Here is an 11,779-nt window from a genome sequence, read left to right as displayed (position 1 = left end):
GCAGTATACAGTAGTATATAGAGAGTATAAAGCAGTATACAGTAGTATATAGAGTATAAAGCAGTATACAGTATTATAAGAGAGAGTATAAAGCAGTATACAGTAGTATATAGAGAGTGTAAAGCAGTATACAGTAGTGTATAGAGAGTATAAAGCAGTATACAGTAGTATATAGAGTGTAAACCAGTATACAGTAGTATATAGAGTATAAAGCAGTATACAGTATTATAAGAGAGAGTATAAAGCAGTATACAGTAGTATATAGAGAGTGTAAAGCAGTATACAGTAGATTAGAGAGAGTGTAAAGCAGTATACAGTAGTATATAGAGAGTGTAAAGCAGTTTACAGTGGTATATAGAGTGTAAAGCAGTATACAGTAGTAGTAAGAGAGTTTAAAGCAGGATACAGTGGTATATAGAGAGTGTAAAGCAGTATACAGTAATATATATAGAGAACACCTTCTAAATATTGAGTTGCACCCCCTTTTTCCCACAGAACAGCCTCAATTCGTTGAAAGCGTTCCACAGGGATGCTGGCCCATGTTGACTCCAATGATTCCCACAGTTGTGCCAAGTTGGCTGGATGTCCTTTGGGTGGTGGACCATTCTTGATACACACGGGAAACTGTTGAGATTTAAAAACCCAGCAGCATTGCAGTTCTTGACACACTCAAACCGGTGCGCCTGGCACCTACTACCATACCCCGTACAAAGGCACTCAAATCTTTCGTCTTGCCCATTCACCCTCAATGTCATACATACACAATTCATGTCTCAATTGTCTCAAGGCTTTAAAATCCTTCCTCCCCTTCATCTACACTGATTGAAGTGGATTTAACAAGTAACATCAATAAGGGATCGTAGCTTTCACCTGGTCAGTCTATGTCATGGAAAGAGCAGCTGTTCCTAATGTTTTTTATACTCAATGTATAAAGTATAAAGCAGTATACAGTAGTATGTCTGACACCAACATCACACTTGACTTGTCTTTTCCATCTGTGACTGACCTGTAGCAACAACTGGTACATTGGTTATTGGAGTGTATGTTTGAATCATGGTTGTCCTCAATTGATGTTCTACTACTACGCTATGGAGGAACTATGATTGTCGGAGAGTACCCTGTCGGAAAGTACCCTGGTGAAGAGCTCCTGGCTTTCTCCCTGGCTAACCATCGATGCCCGCCTCCTCTCAAGCCATACCAGAAACGGCCTTTCTCCCTGACTAACCATTGATGCCCACCTCCTCTCAAGCCATACCAGAAACTGCCTTTCTCCCTGGCTAACCATCGATGCCCCCCTCCCCTCAAGCCAAACAAGAAACTGCCTTTCTCCCTGGCTATCCATCGATGCCCCCCTCCCCTCAAGCCATACCAGAAACTGCCTTTCTCCCTGGCTAACCATCGATGCCCCCCTCCTCTCAAGCCATAGCAGACTGCCTTTCTCCCTGGCTAACCATCGATGCCCCCCTCCTCTCAAGCCATAGCAGACTGCCTTTCTCCCTGGCTAACCATCGATGCCCCCCTCCCCTCAAGCCATACCAGAAACTGCCTTTCTCCCTGGCTAACCATCGATGCCCCCCTCCCCTCAAGCCATACCAGAAACTGTCTTTCTCCCTGACTAACCATCAATGCCCCCCTCCTCTCAAGCCATAGCAGACTGCCTTTCTCCCTGGCTAACCATCGATGCCCCCCTCCTCTCAAGCCATAGCAGACTGTCTTTCTCCCTGACTAACCATCAATGCCCCCCTCCTCTCAAGCCATAGCAGACTGCCTTTCTCCCTGGCTAACCATCGATGCCCCCCTCCTCTCAAGCCATAGCAGACTGCCTTTCTCCCTGGCTAACCATCGATGCCCCTCTCCCCTCAAGCCATAGCAGACTGCTTTTCCATACTACCTTGGTCTGAAGCTGACTAGTCACATTCCATTTTGATAATTAGTTGTACCAGTTTTTTGTTTTTGTTTTTGCTTCTCAAGTGCTTTGAGATAACATTTTGTAATGAAAAGTGCTATATAAGCTAAATAACGTATTTCTTGTACTGCGTTGTTGTTCCCAGGTGATCCTGAAGGGGGAGCGCGGGCGCGGCCGGAGCGGAGAGATGGCTGTGGATGACATCACCTTGAGAAAAGGCTCCTGCACCGATGAGCACAATCTGAAGAGCCATTAATACACACAGCAGAGAGAGAGACAGAGAAAGAAGGAAGGAAAGGAGAGGAGATAGAGCCCAGGGAGGAGCAGACTCTGATTGGACCCCCATAGAGGGTCCAAGAGCACCTCTGGGGAGAAGGGGCATTTCTGTCTGCCTGTCCACCAACAAGAGGACTGCACCAAACCTGTCCACCAATAACAAGACTGTACCAAACCTGTTCACCAATAAGAAGACTGAACCAAACCTGTCCACCAATAAGAAGACTGAACCAAACCTGTCCACCAATAAGAAGACTGAACCAAACCTGTCCACCAATAAGAAGACTGAACCAAGCCCGTCCACCAATAACAAGACTGCACCAAACCTGTCCACCAATAAGCAGACTGCACCAAACCACATGGGAGAAAGAGGGTCCCCCATGAGATCCCCCACCACCCCTACCCTCTCTCTCCAACTCTCCATCACCTGGTTCCTCACTATTAACCTGTGCATGCCCCGGTAACCCTGAAAACGTCCATGTGAGGACAGCCACCCAGCCAACCACACCGTCCAAAGGCCTCCATCGATGTCTTTTTCCTGGACGAAGGAGAGTATTCTGTCTTGCCATCATCTCTTGTTTGAGGAGTTTCATCACCTTGCTTTCAGATTTTAATCATAAGCCATATCTGATTGTTTGCTATCCATTAAAGAGTCCTCCCGGGGATGTTCAATTAGATTGTATGACTGTTTTTAACCTGTGTCGTGTTCATTAGGTACCAAACAGGGGAAAAACTGACTGAAATAGGGAGGGACGAGGGCTTGTCCAATAAGAAACAATTATTTTAGTTTTCCGTTGCAGAGCGTTTTTAAAAGGTTTCCCGTTCTGTGCCCTAATGAACGCGACCCAGAGACAACAAGAGAAGACACCAACCTGGGATGATAACGGGGAGAAGGAAAAATACAAACCCCAGTTTATTTAGACAAATCTAATTCTGTAGAACCAGTGCTAAAGCACTCTTATGTTACTATAGCTACAACTGTATGCAAGTTCACATGATAATCCATTATTATAATTATTTTCTCCCACGGCAAGATTTTTTGTATATTTTAATGCAGTATTTGAAAGACTTTCTCAAATGGGTCTCGCAAGTAGTGGCGTGTGAATTCTGAATTTTAAGATTGACCGTGATTTCTTTCTATGTGCTTTGTTCTATTAAGTGCAAGTTGGTTGTACTGACGATGACGGTATCAACGATTTTTGGCTCTCACCAAGTGTATTATTGTAAATGTAATCGTGTGTACATATTCTAGAACACTTTTATGCTCATATTAAGCTGTGTGGTTTATACGTTTATGTAAATTCAGACTTAAGTATTAATTGGAGTTGGAAAATGTATGATTTTTGGTTGTTTCTATAATTCAAGATCAATATATGGATAAACATTTAAACCTTGTGGGAATACAAGGCTGTTTACAGTACATCAATTACCATATTTTCTGTTGATGTTTTATGTTGAATTACTAGATCGCTTCCTCAGTAGTTTTTTAACGTTTCGCTGTACACAGTTGCATTATTGTGTCATCTGCCATAATGAAGGTTCTGATCTGTTGGAAATTCAAACTGTACTGTATGCATGGATCAGTTCACCAAATTCTCATAATATACTCAGCCAATTATGTAAATAAAAGGACATTGACTGATACATGTTTGACTAAGCGTGTCTTTGTCATGTTGTCTTTGCCTTTGCTGTGTAAGCTCCTGAGTGGCGCATTGGTCTAAGGCACTGCATCGCAGTGCTAACTGTGCCACTAGAGATCCTGGTTCGAATCCAGGCTCTGACTCATGGGCGGCGCACAATTGGCCCAGCGTCGTCCAGGGTAGGGGAGGGAATGGCCGGCAGGGATGTAGCTCAGTTGATAGAGCATGGCGTTTGCAACGCCAGGGTTGTGGGTTCGTTTCCCACGGGGGGCCAGTATATCAAAAAATAAAAAATAAACAAATAAAAAATTCACTAACTGTAAGTCGCTCTGGATAAGAGCATCTGCTAAATGACTAAAATGTAAATAAGGAAATTCACATGAGCACCACAATGCCGACTCCACCCATGTTCTACTAAGGTTTTCCAGCACATAGCTTTGACCTACTACAGTAGCTATGTTGCACAGGAGGTTGGTGGTACCTTAATTGGGGAGGACGGGCTTATGGTAATGGCTGGAGTGGAATGGTATCAAATACATCAAACACATGGTTTCCAGGTGTTTGATGCCGTTCCATTGACTCCGTTCCGGCTATTATTATGAGCTGTCCTCCCCTCAGCAGCTTCTTGTGCTGTGTTGGTCTATTGTACTTCAAACAATGTGTATGCAGGTTGCTAAGGATTCAAACCTTCTCAAACAGCCTAATTCATACTCTTTGAGGAGGACCTTCCACAATAATGTAATTTGTACCTCATACAAGTTAAAGTATTGGATTCTTCACACACCACACTAATCCCATTCCATTACCTTTTTCAAGCTTTTTCTTATTACATGAAAGTAAGCTTTGCTTTTAAACTTACAATACTATCACGCTTGATTGAGCGAGCTGTTTTGTCTTGTAGTGATGTGGTGCCTGCCTGTATTTCCATAAACCATTATTTTGGCAATACATGTAATTGAGAAAAAAATAATTTTGGGGGTCAGTAGGTGTGTTGGACACAGTCACTCATATATAGAGATCTATTCATGGGTTGCATGTTTCGTCACAATATTGTTTTGAATGCTCGTTTTGGGTTGTTGCCCGACTGAGCATTCTACTCAATGCATCATCAATGCCCCCTCCTGTACTCCCTGTTCACCCATGACTGCGTGGCCAAGCACGCCTCCAACTCAATCATCAAGTTTGCAGATGACACAACAGTAGTAGGCTTGATTATCAACAATGACGAGACCGCCTACAGGGAGGATGTGAGGGCTCTGGGAGTCTGGTGCCAGGAAAATAACCTCTCACTCAACGTCAACAAAACAAAGGCAATGATCGTGGACTTCAGGAAACAGCATAGGGTGCACCCCCCTATCCCAAGAACACAGTGGCCTCCGTCATTCTTAAATGGAAAAAGTTTGGAACCACCAATACTCTTCCTAGAGCTGGCCGCCCGGCCAAACTGAGCAATCTGGGGAGAAGGGCCTTGGTCAGAGGGTGACCAAGAATCTGATGGTCACCCTGACAGAACTCCAGAGTTCCTCTGTGGAGAAGGGAGAACCTTCCAGAAGGACAACCATCACTGCAGCACTACACCAATCAGGCCTTTACGGTAGAGCAGCCTGGACGGAGGCCACTCTTCAGTAAAAGGCACAAGACAGCCAGCTTGGAGTTTGCCAAAAGGCACCTAAAGGACTCAGACCATGAGAAACAAGATTCTCTGATCTGATGAAACAAAGATTGAACTCTTTGGCCTGAATGCCAAGTGTCAGGTCTGGAGGAAACCTGGCACCATTCCTACGGTGAAGCATTGTGGTGGCAGCATCATGCTGTGGGGAAGTTTTTCAGTGGCAGGGACTGGGAGACTAGTCAGGATCGAGGGAAAGATGAATGGAGCAAAGTAAAGAGAGATCCTTGATGAAAACCTGCTCCAGAGCGCTCAGGACCTCAGACTGGGGGCGAAAGTTCACCTTCCATCAGGACAATGACCCTAAGCACACAGCCAAGACAACGCAGGAGTGGCTTTGGAACAAGTCTCTAAATGTCTTTGAGTGGCCCGGCCAGAGCCCGGACATGAACCCGATCTAACATCTCTTGAGAGACCTGAAAATAGCTGTGCCATGACGCTCCCCATCCAACCTGACAGAGCTTGAAAGGATCTGCAGAGAAAAATGGGAGAAACTCCCAAATACAGGTGTGCCAAGCTTGTAGCGTCATACCCAAGAAGACTCGAGGCTGTAATCGCTGCCAAAGGTGCTACAACAAAGTACTGAGTAAAGGGTCTGAATACTTATGTGATATTTCAGTTTTTAATTTTTAATACATTTGCAAAAATGTCTAAAACCAGTTTTTGCTTTGTCATTATGGGGTATTAGGTGTAGATTGAGGAGGGGGGGGGGGGAAACAATTAAATTAATTGTAGAATAAGGCTGTAACGTAATAAAATGTGGAAAAAGTCAAGGTGTCTGAATACTTTCCTGAATGCACTGTAAATGAAGATAGTTCACTCAGGCTGTTTCCTTTTTTTTATAGTCAGTTCCGGTCTACTTAACTGGGTGTGTCTCCCATAGACACCAATGCAATAACAGCTGAGTCTGGTCTACTTAGTTCATTTGTCATGTGAATTTCTATCTCTAATTCAACCTAAGCTTGAATCATTACCAGAGGTTGTAAGGCTCTGGTTTTAATCATCAATGATTCAAGGTCCATAACCACGGAGAAGGATTTTTTGTATGTTTATTCATGGAGAGAGCTCTGCCGCTAAAACCACATACATACTGTTTTTATACTTCTTGACAAACAAAGGCACTATGCTCCTCCCACCTTTAGGTGGCTTTCTTAAACAGTTCCCGCCTCCTCCTTTACCCTTGAATGTTTAGTACCCCCTCTGTTAGTGGGTTGACACTACATGATAATTTGAATATCGTATACACATTTCTACTGTATTTGGGGTGAAATCTTTTAGTCATTATTTTTAATACACAAATTAATCTATCAATCCACCCTTTTGACTAAATGGTTTCATCTTCAGGATAAATGTATTTTACAAGCATGATTAATCTCAGAGATCACATCAGAACTAATAAACATTTCATCCAATTGCGGTCTTTCAGGTTCCAAATCCTCGTCATCCACCAAGCCTGGAGGATCGTTTTTCACATTCCCCTGGTCAGAGTCCGGAGTCAGTCCATCTCTCATCATTGTTTAGATACTGCATTTCACCAACGCCTGACTCACCAATCCTCGGACACAGGGAACAAGACAACAACCACATAATACAAGAATACCCATACAAACACTGATCGCTCCTAAGATGGTGGCTGCTAGGGTTTTCCATTTACCAAATATTTCATCAAACCATCTATCCACAATGTACTAACTTCTGAGTTCAGTTCATCCTTCACTTAGTGCAGTTAATTCTGTAAGAGCTCTGGTGACTGTCCCATCCAGTGTGGTGTTGTTAGGGATAAATATGCAACAATGGCTTATCTTTCTATAGACACCGGCCCTTTCTGCCTGATCTAGAACCAACCTCTACTAAGTTATGAGCGGGATGGCGGATAATCGCTCAGAGATCCCCTTTACTGCATCTCTAGTCTGGTCAATAAATCGTTGTTGGTTGTAATAGATATCATTTATCCAATCCATATTTTTGATTATTGTCACCCACCAGAAAAATGTTGTAGTAAAACTCTCCCATATTTGATTCATAGCTTTGTATTCATCTGGAACACCCCTGGGTATGCCTATACCATCTATCCAAATTGAGCTATTTCCTTCCTGACTTATATTTATTTTTCTCCTAATTATTCTTCCTGTCACTGGTCTTTGATGACCAATTCTTACAGGTTGGACCAACAATACTGGTGCACAAGTACCCACCCATCCCTCTGGTAATGTCTGCCGAATGCTCCCTTTGTTAGTGCATGCCCACCACACATCAGTCAGAGGGATGGTTCCTAATTTATTTATTTTTTCCTCCCTTCCCCATCTAAATCAGTCACATTAATTATCTCCTTACAGCCATCAAAATCACCCAAGTTACGGGTGCCATTTCTATGTCTGTAACACTGGTATTCGCCAGGAGTTAAAGTGAATCTAGGTGGGCTGGCCGAGTATGTCAATTTTGCCAGCCCAATCCCTGTGCAATTTGGCTCTTTTTGATTGGACCCCAGGTCTAATACACAGGGAAACATTGCCTTTGGCATTGGGGCGGTCAACATTGTTGGTCGCCCAATGGAGCATGCATAACAATTGGTCTCCCCCAAGGCCCTAGCGGTGTATTTCATCCACTTTAACCAGAGATTCTCATCAGGGACCCCCTCCACTTCCCCATTGTTTCATTCTTGGAGGAGAAAATCTTTCATAGTGGACGGGTTAGTCGAATTGACTCCGTCATCCCTTGACTGATTTACTCGGTCTATTGCTGTTAGTGGATTAATGACAGTACCTGCTCCCTCTATATCTTTTGACTCCATCAAATGTAATCTTAGACAAGTATCCCGTCCGTATACGTCCGCGCAAGCCCAGTAAGTTCTTTTCATGTCCTCTTTAGTGACTTTTACTATTGTTACTACCATTTCCGTGGGGATGTCGTTATACCTTCTTATCCTCCATCTTGACGTCCAGCCCCCCCCCCCGTCTCATATCTCCGTCCCCCAGTATATCTAAATACCTGAGCCCAGGAACAATCTGCCGAGGGAGCTGAACATAAATACAACGGGATCTTATAATCCCCTGTTGCTTGCTTATCCGCTCTGATAAGATCCCTAATCCTAATTTTGAATCTTACTCCCCACCCCTCTCTGACTCCTATTTTGTAGATCACTCGCCCTTGACGGTCAGTATGTCGGGTCGCTTCCCTTTTATTTCTTAATAATGGTAAGGCCATAGCGTAATTGGTGCGAGGTGGTGGTGGATCTTGACATACCACGACTATTGCCGAGACTATGATGCAGCTCAGGGTCACCCATATTCCCAAAAACCGCCAACCCTCTCCTGTCTTGAGTCCTTCTGCTCGGTACCACCCCATACTCACACCCTAGGAACACACTACAGTGATGATAGGTCTGGGTAGGAGATCTTCGTTGACAGAGGTGACCCCCGGACCCTGTGGGTCAGTTCCGCTCGTCAACTCTGCGTGTGCTAAGCGGTGCTTGTATGTGGTCTTACCTTCTTGCAGTGGGTAACATGGACCCAGGTTCCTCTCTCTGCTATTCTAATCGCCAAGGTGGTTACCAACATAACCTGATAGGGCCCTTCCCAACAGGCCTGCTTCCAGTTTTCCTTCTAGTGACTGGATGCTCATTAGTCACCTGGTTAGATAGTGGGTCACCTTCTCCTTTAGTTCACCTGTGGGGCACAAAACCTCTGACATACGGGTGTGGTTAATAAACTATCTTCACACATGTTCAGATTAATGTAACAATTTCTGACTGCATTCTCTTTTTAGACTATCTAAATTTTTTTTTTTTTTTTTTAAGTATTTTGTCCTCTCCTTCGTATATTATTTAATACAATTAGCCTCTTCCCCCCTCTTGACACATAGTTCTGCTTATGTGTCAATTTTTTCCACCTTCCTAAACATTCCCTTAGGTAATTTAGCAACCAATTGCCATGCCTTTCATTTTTTAGATTGTTTTTTGGTTCTTTATTGCTCCTCCCACTTCCTTTGTCTTTATGGCGGCTAAATTCGACTTTCATTTAGTTCAGAATCAATTAGTAATCCAATCAAACAATCTCTTATCTTGTAAAAACACTTATGTTTAATTCAACCTCTGTTCTACCCCGGCTCTCCCGGGCTTGACCTGAAGACTGATTGTTGGACATGACAAGTCCATATTTGGGTCACCTAAGTGTTCTGCCTAGCAACAAAGAATAAAAACCTCTATGTTCGTGATTAACCCAGTTATCTCTAATAGCCCACCAAAAAAAAACCTCATCTTTAAATTACAACCAATGTCATATCCCTCCATCTACCATTTGGGTAACATCCCTGATATATGTATGAAAAGCTAAGACTGTTTGGGAAGAGAGCAACAACATAAACTGTTCTTCCTCCTCAGAGTTCCAAATGATTTGATCATGGGCTACCATTGCCTTCCCATAGATAAGATCACTTAATTTACCCGTATGCAGTACATAATGGAGTACCCAAGCTTTACAGCAGACTATCCTTACCAAAAAGCTCATCATTCTTCATCTAATTTTTTTTTTCCTTTCTAGTCCTTATCTACCTGATCCTATTGCTAAATCAATGATCTAGGCAATAGTTGTCTCGCCTTAGATTGTACATTCCTCTGATTACTGCAGCTTATTCCATTAATTTAGTTTCAAATATCACCCAATAAACCGTTCCATCCCACAGCATAGTAAACACCACCTATGAACTGTTGAAAATTCCCTAAATTCAACATAACAACCCTTTATAAACATCATGCTGGGTGTGTTTTTTTTAATTTGAAAAACCCAATTGAAAAATAACAATCAAAGATAGTTAGGCTCAACTTAATTTGGTAGCTCCCTCTTATGACCTAAATACTGCCTAACTTCATAAAATCCCTCAAAATTCCTCGAGTATACAATGATTATTTAATTGATTACTCTAAATCTGCTACATGTGATCTCATTTCAAATGATCCATTATCAATTATTTGATCCACCCCCTAGTAAAATCTCTCTCCCCTTCTATTCTGGAGTTCTACCTCTACCAGCTATTTCCCCTAGTGGCCATTAAATACTCAGCTCCCGTATGTTATTTTTCTTACTCTATCCTGTCTACTATTCCGCTCATGATGGATTGCATATCTCTTGACCTCGGCTAACGAAGTAGTTCCCCATCCCACTAAAGTCCTCTTAATATTCCAGCTTATTTCTGGTCTCATTCCACTAAGGAATGCTATTTTTTAGCTGCTGATGGTACGGAGTATCATTTCTCTGTCCCTGGGGAGGCTCAGGTATGCCACTTGGCTGATGGTCTCACTGTCTTCCTGTTTACATTCATGTACTTTGGAGAAGTCAGCATGTCGATGGTAAGGTTCCCTTAAATTATTACACAACTCAGTTATTTTCCCAACATATTGCCCATCATTTGCCCATGGTAGGACTGCTCCATTGGCATCCCCTGAAACCCACTGCCCCCGAACAGCTGCCCAATCTTTCCCAACTAGGGTTCTGACTGTCCTCTCAATTTCCCCTGTGTTTAGCTTAAAGCTTGCTGCTAAACTCTCCAAATTCCTCCTGAACCCCTCTGTTCCTGTCTTAGGGTGCACTACACCCTCTATAGCTCTTACTACCTCTTTCTCTCTATCTAACTCTACCCTTAACCTGCCTCCCTGGCTTATTGTAGTTTTCTAATCTTTTTAACTCCCTGTTTTTAAACTCTCTGTGTTTACTCTCTCTAGCTTTTCCTGTTTCTTCCCTCTCTACCCTCCTATCATTACTGAATCAATGATAATACATTTACATTCTAGTCACCCAGCAGACACTCCTATCCAGAGCGACCTACAGTTAGTGAACACATATTATTCTTTTTATTATTCTTTTTTTTTTCTACTGGCCTCCCCCCATGGGAATCGAACCCATAACCCTGGCGTTGCAAACACCATGCTCTATCAACTGAGCTCCATCCCTGCCGGCCATTTTCCCCCCTACCCTGGACGACGCTAGGCCAATTGTGCGCTGCCCATGAGTCTCCCGGTCGCTGCCGGCTGCGACAGAGCCTGGATCCGAACCAGGATCTCTAGTGACACAGTTAGCCCTGCGATGCAGTGCCTTAGACCACTGCGCCACTCAGGATAATAATAACTGCAATACCTATCAATAATAATTATAATAACTATTACGAATTATATTGTCCTTTTTCTGATGTTATAATTGTAGTCTATTCCATCACTTTAGTTTAAAATATAAAGTTATTTATAACAAATCCAGAACCCACCACAGGCTGGCGCTATTCCCCCAGCACAACAGCCAA

Source organism: Coregonus lavaretus, assembly GCF_964263955.1.
Source record: "Coregonus lavaretus genome assembly, contig: SUPER_35_unloc_1, whole genome shotgun sequence".
Taxonomy (NCBI): domain Eukaryota; kingdom Metazoa; phylum Chordata; class Actinopteri; order Salmoniformes; family Salmonidae; genus Coregonus; species Coregonus lavaretus.
Note: the sequence above shows the minus strand (reverse complement) of the source record.